The sequence below is a fragment of the Hylobates moloch genome, unplaced genomic scaffold (assembly GCF_009828535.3).
Source record: "Hylobates moloch isolate HMO894 unplaced genomic scaffold, HMol_V3 SCAFFOLD_1002, whole genome shotgun sequence".
Taxonomy (NCBI): Eukaryota; Metazoa; Chordata; class Mammalia; order Primates; family Hylobatidae; genus Hylobates; species Hylobates moloch.
The window spans coordinates 692-12,154 of record NW_026653277.1 but is presented as its reverse complement, the minus strand read 5'-3'; the positions used below and the strand labels follow the sequence as shown (position 1 = coordinate 12,154).

Genomic DNA, 11,463 nt, shown 5'->3' with positions numbered 1-11,463 from the left:
GCTTGGATTTTTCTTTATATGACCGTGATAGAGGAGCTTGTGTTTTGCATTTTTGAGGCCCTGGGTTCAACTCTGTGTACTTTTATTTTTTACTTTTCTCTGACTCACTCCTCAAATCCACTCCTCAAAGAACTATGATTCAACTCTTCCAACTTTCATTTCTTCTCTCTCCTCCATTCTCTCTTTCTTCCTCTCTTTCTCTCTCTTTTTTCTTTATTTTTATCTCATTTCTTGATCAAATAAAAAGTAAAAACAAGCCTGGTGTGGTGGCACACGCCTGTAATCCCAGCACTTTGGGAGGCAGAGGCAGGTGGATCAACTCAGGTCAGGAGTTCGAGACTAGCCTGACCAACAAGGTGAAACCCTGTCTCTACTAAATACAAATGATTAGCTGGGCGTGGTGTCACATGCATGTAATCCCAGCTACTTGGGAGGCTGAGGCAGGAGAACTGCTTAAACTCAGGAGGCGGTGGTTGCAGTGAGCTGAGATTGCACCATTGCAATCCAACCTGGGCAACAAGAGGGGAGAAACTCCGTCTCAAAAAAAAAAAAAAAAAAAAAAAAAAACTAAAGACACGACCCAATTAGTTGCCTTTAATGCTCTCCTATTTGCATTTCCTGTTTCCAGCCTCAGCATCACCCAAAGGAAATGACACAGCAGGAGAGAGAAGGAGGAAGAGAAGAACCAGCTTTACAAGATCTCTGGATCATGTTTCCATGCCAACTGTAAAATTCTTTGCCTTGCCCTAGATCCAAAAGATTTTCTTCCATGTTCTTTCCCAAAAGTTTTATACTTTTACATTTTATGTTTACATACATCCTTGATCCATTTTGAGTTCATTTTTGTATAAGGCATAATGTTGACATTCTTTTAATTTTTTTATTAAAAATTTTTTTTGTTGATAGCTGGGTGTGGTGGCAGGTGCCTGTAATCCCAGCTACTCCCAGGCTGAGGCAGGAGAATCACTTGATACCGGGAGGTGGCAGAGATTGCAGTGAGCCGAAATCGCGCCATTGCACTCCAGCCTGGGCGACAAAGCAAGACTCTGTCTCAAAAACAAAAAAACAAAATTTTGAGACAGAGTCTTGTTCTCTAGTCCAGGCTGGAGTGCAGTGGTAGTATCGCTGCTCACTGCAGTCTCAACATCTAGGGACCCAGTGACCCTCCCACCTCAGCCTCCCTGATTATCTGGAACCACAGGCGCAAGCCCACTGTGACCAGCATTTTTTTTTTTTTTCTTTTTCTTTTTAGTAGAGTCAGGATCACCCTTTGTTGCTCAGTCTGATCTGCAACTCCTGGGCTCAAGCAATCCTCCCGCCTCAGTCTTCCAAAGTGTTGCTGAGGCTACAGGCATGAGCCAGGGGGCCTGGACTTGCTTCCTGCCTTTCTTATACAATGATACAAGCATACAACAATGTAATACAATAGTCTTGAAGTCAAGTTGACTGTTTCTTCCCCTTATATTTTTATTCTTAATGATTATTTTAGCTGTTCTAATTCCTTTAACTTTCTACATAAATTTTAGAATAAAAATCTTCTTGGATTTTGATAAGAATTTCATCGAACCTATATGTCAATTTGAGGAGAACTGCCATCTTTACCACATTGAGTTTTGCAAACTCTTAACACTGTACGTCTCTCCATTTATTTAGTTTTTTTTTGTATTTTTGGTTTTTTTAAACTTATTTATTCAGCATTGTGTACATTACATCGTGTGAGTTTCTTTTTTTTTTAACGGAGTCTTGCTTTATCACCCAGGCTGGAGTGCAATGGTGCAGTTCGGCTCACTGCAATCTCTTCTTCCCGGGTTCAAGCAATTCTCCCACCTCTGCCTCCTGAATAGTTGAGATTACAGGCATCTGCCATCATACCTGGCTAAGTTTTGTATTTCTGTAGAGATGGGGTTTCACCATGTTGACCAGGCTGGTCTTGAACTCCTGACCTCAGGTGATCCACCTGCCTCAGCCTCCCAAAGTGCTGGGATTACAGGCTGGAGGCACCATGCCCGCCTTACATTGCATTGTGTCTTTTTCAGCATTATTCAGATTTTGTTAGATTTATGTCTAAGTATTTCCTTTTTGTCAGAGATTATACAGTTACTGTCTTTCTAAAATTATTCTTTTTTTCACGTTACTAAATTCTCTCCCTTAATATGGCAACATTCAGCAGCTTATGCTACTCTTTCATCCTTTGGTTGCCAGTGACAAACAATGCAGTAATAATGCCTCTGGTTTCAGTTCCTCTTGGATGACATTTATTAGCTGAGAGAGAGACCTGGTGCTTTAGCTGACATTTGGCAGCCCAAGAAGTGCACTAACTGCTCCAAAGTATCCCTCATGTTCTAGAAACAAGGCTTTCAATTGACCTTTTGACCAAAAATCCGGTGCATATGCCAAAAGTTTCATTGACAGGGTATTGACACATAAAATGTTTCTAACAAAGACAACTCTGTTTATTTTCTCATTAACAGCACACATTCGTGCCACAGAACCGAAGTTATTGGTGATAGTAACTAAAGTAGCTCTTGCCAGATCTTCTTTACTAACAGATTCTTGCTTCTCCTTATAAATCATATTCCTAAAACTAGATGCTACAGCCCAACCTGGCAAACCAAATCTTTCATAACCTCCTCCAGGAATATCATGGGCCAGCTTGTCAGCTTGTGTGCTGTCACCTTTGGAATGACATTTCAAGAGCCTCCTCAAAACTTTCACAGCCAGTCAATAAACTACATAAACCCAGAAAGGTACCCTCTCCAAGGCTTGTCCCAGTCATTCATTTATAGATGTCTTTGGAATGGACTGCTAAAATACTGACTCCTGAGCCAATGTTCACTACAAGCAGTGGGTAGGGATCGTCCAGGTTAAAAGGCATCTTTTGGCATTGCTGAGGTTCTGCGGCATTAGCTAAACAATAGCACTCCGCAAGTCCATTGAAACCAACAGTCTATATACAGCAAGCCCTTTACAAGGCAGTCAAGTTCATCCAGTTTGTGCAGGTGAAGGTTTCCAATTGCGAGAAAATCTTTTTCAAACTTGTAGGCACCACCTCCTGCAGCACATAGCACCCTTTGCAATGTTGAGAAGTTTTTATCTCTTCCCATCTGGATAAAAGTAGGCAGGTCCTGGGTTGGAAACCTGATAAAGTGCAAGTTCCCTCTTCGACCAAAAAGTGTTAAATCTTTCAGTTCAAGGTGTACATCCCTAATGCCGGTGGATCCATATGCTACATTAGAAATCAAATATTTTCTAATACTTTTTAAACTCTCAACTTCTTCTTGTTCTTCCTCTGCTGTGATAGCAATAGGTTCAAAGTACGAGAGTTTTACTAGAGTTCCCCCAATGTCCATGCCAAACCATGGGAGAGAGGGTTTCTTGTCATCTTTGATCTTCATGGCCTCGGCCCGAGGGGCAAGGGACGGCCTCGGGTCCGGAGCACTGAAAGCAGAGGCTGCAACTCCGGAGGTGGCTGGGCCGCTAGGTGAGGCCCCGCGGGTTCCTCCCCTCAGGCTGGGCGGGGCGGCAGCGCCTGAGGGGATGCCCGGCCCACAGGGCGGTCCCCCACCCCCGCGAGGGGTGGCTGGGACGGAGCAAGCTTGGGAAGGGCGACTACCTGGTGGCTCCGGCCCCCGTTCACACACAAACACGCAGCCACTCCAAACAAAAGGCCCTGGTCCCGGAAGCCGCCACCGCCGCCCTAAAAAATGTATTTTTTAAATTATGTTTACTTGACACATAATGATTGCACATATTTGTGAGGCACAGAGAGGTGTTTTGATGCGTACGATGTATAATAATTAAATACGGGGAATTAGCAAATCCATCGCCTCATATAGTTCTCATTTCTTTGCATTGGGAATATTCCAAATTTTCTCTTCTAGCTATTAGGAAATACAGGGTATTACATTTTAAATTTCACTCTCCACATGTTCATTGCCATTATTTGGAGATATAATTTATTTCTGTAGACTTTTATCCTGTGACCTTGCTGTATTACGTTTTTAGTTCTAAGAGGTCTCCTCCCCTCCCCCCATAGAGGTTTTTGTTTGTTTTTTTGTTTGTGTTTGGTGAGACAGGGTCTCATTCTTCGCCGAGGCTGGAGTGCAGTGGTGCCATCTCTGCTCACTGCAACCTCTGTCTCCCGGGTTTAAGTGATTCTCATGCTTCACCCTTCCAAGTAGCTGAGATTACAGGCATGCGTCACCATGGTTGGTTAATTTTTGACTTTTTAATAGAGACGGGGTTTTGCCATGTTGGCCATGGCTGGTCTGGAACCCCTGGCCTCAAATGATCCGCCCACCTCAGCCTCCAAAAGTGCTGGGATTACAGGCGTGGCCCACCGGGCCCAGCCTCCCTTATGCTTTTGATGTCGTCTGAGTCTACAGTGATCTCCTCTTTTTATTCCTGATGTTGGTAAACTGTGTCGTCTCTCTGCTGAAAATTTCTATCTTGCTAGAGTTCTTCTTTTATTGATCCTTGAAAGGGACTAGATTTTTGTTTGTTTTTCTATTTTTTGTGTATGTGCGTGTGTTCCATTTCATTGATTTCTGCTTTTATTTTTTATTATTTCCTTTCTTCTATTTGCTTTCGGTTATTTTGCTCTTTTTCCCACCTGGTTTCTTCAAGTAAAAGTTTAGAGGACTGATTTGGGACTTTTTTCTTTTCTAATGTGTGCACTTAGTGCTGTATATTTCTCTCTCAGCACTCCTTTAGGATGTCTTGGAATTTTTAATATATTGTATTTTCAGTTTTATTCAGGTTAACTTATTTTTTGATGTCTTCTAAGGCTTTCTCTTTGTCTTATGAACTGTTTAGTAGTGTGTTGTTCATTTTCCAAGCATTTGGATATTTTTCTGTCGTCTTTTGTGACCGACTTGTAGTTTAATTTCATTGTGGTCAGGGATCATACTATATTGGTAAATTCTTTTAAATTTGTTGAGGTTTGTTTTATGGCCCAGGATATGTTTTACCTTGACCTGTAATCTGTGTGGATTTGACATGTGTGTTCTGCTCTTCTTGTGTGGACTTTTTTATAAATGTTAACTGAATTCTGGTGGCTGAAGATGATTTTGAGTTTGAGTTTTCAACATTCTTTTTTTTTTTTTTTGAGATGGAGTCCCACTCTGTTGCCCAGGCTGGAATGCAGTGCTGTGATCTCGGCTCACTGCAAGCTCTGCCTCCTGGTTTCATGCCATTCTCCTGCCTCAGCCTCCTGAGTAGCTGGGACTATAGGCACCCACAACCACGCCTGGCTAATTTTTTTGTATTTTTTTAGTAGAGACTGGGTTTCACCATGTTAGCCAGGTTGATCTTGGTCTTCTGACCTCATGATTCCCCTGCCCCAGACTCCCAAAGTGCTGGGATTACAGGCGTGAGCCACCACACCCGGCCTAATTCTTCAACATTCTTGCTGATTTTCTGTTTAGTTGTTCTATCAATCATTATGAGAGAAGTTTTGAAGTCTCCAAAGTAATTGTGGATTTGTCTATTTTTTTTAAAGTTAACTGTTTTTCTCTCTTTACATATGTTGCAGCTCTGCTGTTTGGTGGATACATATTTAGGATTGTTATGCCTTCTATTTCTTTCCCTGTCTCTGTCTCTTCTTTCTTTTTCTTCTTTATTTATGCAAGAAAGAACAAATTTCCTATTACTTTCCCTACCAAAGCAGTCTCTCATCACTTCCTGACTCTGAGAATTAAATTCTGTTTCCTTCAGATGTCCTTAGTTGATTGACTCACAAACAGGGAGTGTAACCAGGAAAATAGAATAAAACACCTGTTAGATTTGAATACATACTGAGAAATTTGTATCTTTGTCCCTGTCTGGAAACATTTAAAATGGAATGGGAACCACCTGAGAAGCACATATTGTCCACATCTTGGGATCATTTCCGAGCATGTTGCCTCTTCAACCAAACAATCAGCAACAGTGGAATATGCCGAGACCAGCTCAGTGAGGGAGACCCTAACCCAGCGGCAATACAGGAATTAAAGACACACACAGAAATATAGAGGTGTGAAGTGGGAAATCAGGGGTCTCACAGCCTTCAGAGCTGAGAGACCTGAACAGAGATTTACCTACATATTTATTAACAGCAAACCAGTCATTAGCATTGTTTCTATAGATATTAAATTAACTAAAAGTATACCTTATGGGCAACGAAGGGATGGGCCGAATTAAAGGAATAGGTTGGGCTAGTTAACTGCAGCAGGAGCATGTCCTTAAGGTACAGATAGCTCATGCTATTGTTTGTGGCTTAAGAATGCCTTTAAGCGATTTTCTGCCCTGGGTGAGCCAGGTGTTCCTTGCCCTCATTCCCGTAAACCTACAACCCTCCAGCTTGGGCATTAGGGCCATTATGAACATGTTACAGTGCTGCAGAGGTTTGGTTTATGGCCAGTTTTGGGGCCAGTTTATGGCCAGATTTTGGGGGGCTTGCTCCCAACAGGAATATATACACACACACACATATATATATACACCCACACACACATACACATATATATAAGTATATATATATATATACATACTTTGAGATATATATCTCTCAAAGATTATTTCTATAAACTATTTGATAATGATTTTCAGACATTATATCTTTTTAATCCCTAAATTCATCATTGGGTATTTCTTAAAACAAGATCAATTCCTTAACACAGAACAATATCAAATTCAGTAAACTTAACATTGATAAAATAGTATTATCTAATATACAATCTTTAAAAATTTAACTAATTGTATCAATACAATCTTCTATAGAAATTTCTCTCTCAAGCTAGGATCCATTTCACAGACACATATGAATCTAATTGTCTTGACTCTTTAGTCTCCTTTAATTTAGAACAGTTGCTCAATCGTGTCTTTCACAACATTGATGTTTTTGAAGAGTATATGCCAGTGGTTTTATGGAATGTTTCTTAATTTGTGCTACTTATGATAAGATTAAGGTTATGGAAACTGGGAGAAATGTCACAAAAATCATGTTATCCTCTATCACACCAAGAGGCATGTGATGTCAGTTTTCCCCATTATTAGTGAAGTTAGCTTTGATCATTTGGTTAAGTTTGTAGCTGCTATTTCTTCCCTGCAAAAGTATCATCTTCCCCATTGTAATCAATAAGTAAGCTCTAGGGAAATAGTCTGAGACTATATAAATATCCTGATCCTCATCAAAATTCTACCTATACTTTTAGTATTGACTTATAAATTATGCCTGCACTTATCAGCATTCTGATGGTGTCCAGATTTTCTAATTTTCTAATGGGGATTTTCAAATTTTTTCCTTCCTTCCACACTTATTAGCTAGCATAGCACTGTAAGGAAAATCTTCCCATCTTCCATATTTATTTATTTAAGTTCCCAAGATTGATAATCATTTATTGTCATCATTAATGCTCAAAGTGTGTCAGATTTGGTCAATGAGATTCCCTTCAAGCCCACTTCTGTGTTCTTTTTAATCATCCCCATCATTCTGGCACAGCAAGATATCGTAGGTTTACCTTCTAGTTTCCCTGGCCCAGTCCTGGAGTCAGTGTAGTTGACACTAGTAGCTACTTTCTATTAGTATCTCTGGTGCCTTTTAGTAGGGAATGATATTTGAAAATCAAAATATTATTATCTTTGTTCATTGTTTCTGAGGTATTTCTTCTAGACCTAGTTAGCAGACAGATCTGCAGGGAAATTTTACTTTTATTTTGTTTTTTGAGAAAAGGCTAAGTTGCCCAGGCCAGCGTTCAGTGGTGTGATCTTGGCTCACTGCAATGTCCGCCTCCCAAGTTCAAGTGATTCTCCTGCCTCAGGCTTCTGAGTAGCTGGGACTACAGGCACACACCACCACATCTGGCTAATTTTTGTATTTTTAGTAGAGACGGGGTTTCACCATGTTGGCCAGGCTGTTCTTGAACTCCTGACCTCAAGGGAGCTGCCCGTCTCAGCCTCCCAAAGTGTTGGGATTACAAGCGTGAGCCACCATGCCCAGCCTATAAAATTACATATGTATAATTTCATACTGATGCCTCCAATTCCCATCAACACCAACAGGACTATTCTTTACCTTCTTTCTCTTACAGTGACAGTCTGGTTCCAACAACACACCTGCTCACACACACTCATTTTCCCAATCCTGAAATTCACACAAAATCTCAGAATTCTTACAGCCCTAGCTCTACAAAAATAACCCTGATACAGAGTTCAAGATTTGTTTGCAATTCTTTTTAATCTTACAATTAGAACAACAAACTGTATAAACCATTTTCATAGATCAGTTCGTTACTTTTCAGTTGGATTATGTTATTGTTTCACAATGCAATTTTAGTTTGCCTCTATTTGTATTCAATTTTAGGGTATTTTCACACACACTTGAGTCAGGTTTATTTTTTGACTATATGAGACACCAACATGCTTCCAAGAGTCAAAAGATTACAGAAAATTATGATCAGAAAATTTGCAAGAGAATGTCGTATACCAGGACACATTCAAATGATAGAATGGAAGTATGCTCCAGGAAGTCTAACATGATGGAGAGCCCACCTTGGGGTGAGTTGATCTTGGGCTGACCAGAAATCAGGAACAGTGCCTTTATTTTTACCACTAAGCTACATTTTGTTGTTGTTCTTGTTGTTTTTTGAGACGGAGTCTCACTCTGTCACCCAGGCTGGAGTGCACTGGCATGATCTCGGCTCACTGCAACCTCCGCCTCCTGGGTTTAAGCTATTCTGTACTTCAGCCTCCCGAGTAGCTGGGATTACAGGCGCCTGCCACCACGTCTGGCTAATTTTCATATTTTCAGTAGAGACAGAGTTTCACCATCTTGTCCAGGCTCGTCTTGAACTCCTGACCTTGTGATCCACCCACCTCAGCCTCCTAAAGTTCTGATTACAGGCATAAACCACCATGCCAGGCTAAGCTACCTTTCTTTTGGTATAACCGTGCCTAAAAGAGGAAGCGCTTCATGTAGGGAATTAACCACAGAATTGGAAACATCATGATTATCCTGACACAGAGGGCAGGCTCAGATATTGGTGGTCACCAAAGGGTTTTCTGAAGGATCTAGGTTGCTGAGGGGGTAGAACTCATTGGTAGAGCATGCATGAGGCCCTGGGCTCAATCCCCAGTACCTCCAGGTTTTGTTTTCTTCCCCAGGACGCCAGGAAGAAGCGGTCCATGATATTCCCCAACTTTGGAATTTTCTGTCAAGGTGAATTGTGTTGGCCTCCGCATTTCTCTCTCATACACAGAGGTGACTCATGTTTATTCACTTGAGGTTATTTGCTGCTTAGGATTATCCACCTATTCTTTCTAAGCAGTCCCATCAATCACTAACATGGATGGAGCACGCATGGGGCAAACAAGTAGTATTCCTGGCCATCCAGCCTATTTCTAGCTGTAAATGAAATCATCAGAAACCATAGAACTGTGTGGCCCAAGTCTGATTTCAGATCAGAAGCTAAAAGGCTTAAGTCCTTTTGTGTTTCCTTTTCTAACTCCCCCTAACCAGGTTGCAGAAGCCCTACAAGCTTTCACTAAAAGATTACACTGCCAGGGGTTGACTATTTGATGTGCTGGTGGTCACTTTTTCCATTGGAGATCCACAAACTCTGAAACTTAAACGATTTAACTACAAACACACAGCAAATGATGAAAAGATAGCAGTCACCTCAGCTGAAATTTGGTGGAAGTAAAAAGTACTTCTTTGGGTCCTCTGAGGAAGCTTCTGGTGTGAGATGCAAACACTCTGAACTCCAGGGGTCAAGGTCAGTCAGTATAGGAGAAAGTTCATTTTGTTGTTTTAAATAAATAAAAGTAATGAACGCTTGTTCTTCCAATCCCAAAGGATCCTTTTGTACCTCACTGTACTTACTCTCCAGGATTGACCTCCTTCTAAGCTAGGGAACAACCCATACCTCCAGATTAGAGCTCTTTGTGGTATCACTGTGATAAGCAGAAATCCACAGGGAAATACTCTGCAAGCATGTTAATACTATCTTGTTAAAAGAAAGTCTGCTTTTATTTTCAGCTCTATTTCATGCCAACAAAGGAAAAAAGAAAAGTTACTCAACACTCAGAAGGCAGAAAAGCGACCCCTCTCTCTCCATCTGCAGAAGCCAAGCAAGCGTGTGGGCCTCCGTATGCATCCTTTCTTTTACTCGCTTTCTAAATGCTGTAACGGCTACCATCTATCAGGTGGTCACAAACCATCTCTAAAGTCAATCTGAGGTCAACCCACTCGACTTGTGAGGGATCCACCTATACTGCCTCTGCACCTGTAATATGACTAAGGAGACGACGGTGGCTGCACACGTAGTTAACACCGATTGTACTGTGACTCCGCCTTTCTGCAGCAGCTCTCAGGCTCTTTAGAGTCCTTTTGAGCCAAGCTGGACGTGAGGCATAAAGGAGCTCTTTGCAAACGCCAGGGGGAATTTCTTCAGGGTTAACTTAACTTTAAATCGGCTTCATTCTAAGAGAAATATGTGGAGCAAACGGGAACTTTTTTTCTCATCTTTTGCATTTCAAGCAAAAACTAATAAAATTAGATGTTTCCACCGTCATGCTCAGTCTCAAAGCTGTTAGCAGATCCCACTTCTAACTTTTAACACAGGCACTCAGGAAATCGGGAAATCCCTGCAGCTCCCTCAGAAGCTACAGTATCAGCAGTTCCTGAAGTGCAAACCAAAACCCAACATCACGTACTCCTCCAAAGAGCTCAGCCTGTCTGTTGAGCGACAGAAATAGCGGCGAGGTGCTCTGGAAGCCATGACAGCCTGGCCGAAATGAACCAGGTCCCCTCCTGGTCGAGCCTACCTCCCTAGGGACAAGAAACGTACCTCTCTTCCCTCATACCCACAGGAAGCAACGGAGGGATGTGGCGCTTAGACTCACTCTACCATCCGGTCCATAGAAGTCCTGATAATCTTCAGGATGCAACAGAGCGAGACTCCGTCTCAAAAACAAAACAAAACAAAACAACCCTAAGGAAGAGAGAGAATGTACTGGAGGATAGGAAGTATCTAGGAGAACCTTCTTTTTTTTTTCTTGTATTTAAATTTAAGCCTTCATTTATATAAAATAAAACGCATGAAACCTATTCAACTTATGGCTTATTATATATATAACCAAAACTCAGACCAAGATACTGAATTTTTCAGCAACCAACAGCTGCCTTTTGCCCATTTCAATTATCCTAACTCTGACCTCCACCTCCACAGATTATTTTTCTTATGTTTTAAATGGATCATATCAAATGATAGTCTATTTGGGGCTGCTACAAAATCACTCAAGACTGGTATATTGTAACGAACAAAAACTTGTTTCCTTCCTTCCTTCCTTCCTTTCGTTCTTCCTTCCTTCCTTCTTCTCTCTCTCTTTTTCTCTCTTTCTCTCTCTCTCTCTTTCTCTCTTTCTTTCTTTCCTTCTTCTTGACAGACTTTCACTCTTGTTGCCCAGGCTGGAGTACAGTGGTGT

At 41.4% G+C, this 11,463-nt stretch overlaps 1 pseudogene; it reads right to left on the bottom strand.

The window, feature by feature from the left end:
* Positions 1-1,458: 1,458 nt before the first annotated feature.
* LOC116464563 (pantothenate kinase 3-like) lies at positions 1,459-3,477 on the bottom strand (annotated as a pseudogene).
* Between the last annotated feature and the right edge of the window lie 7,986 nt (positions 3,478-11,463).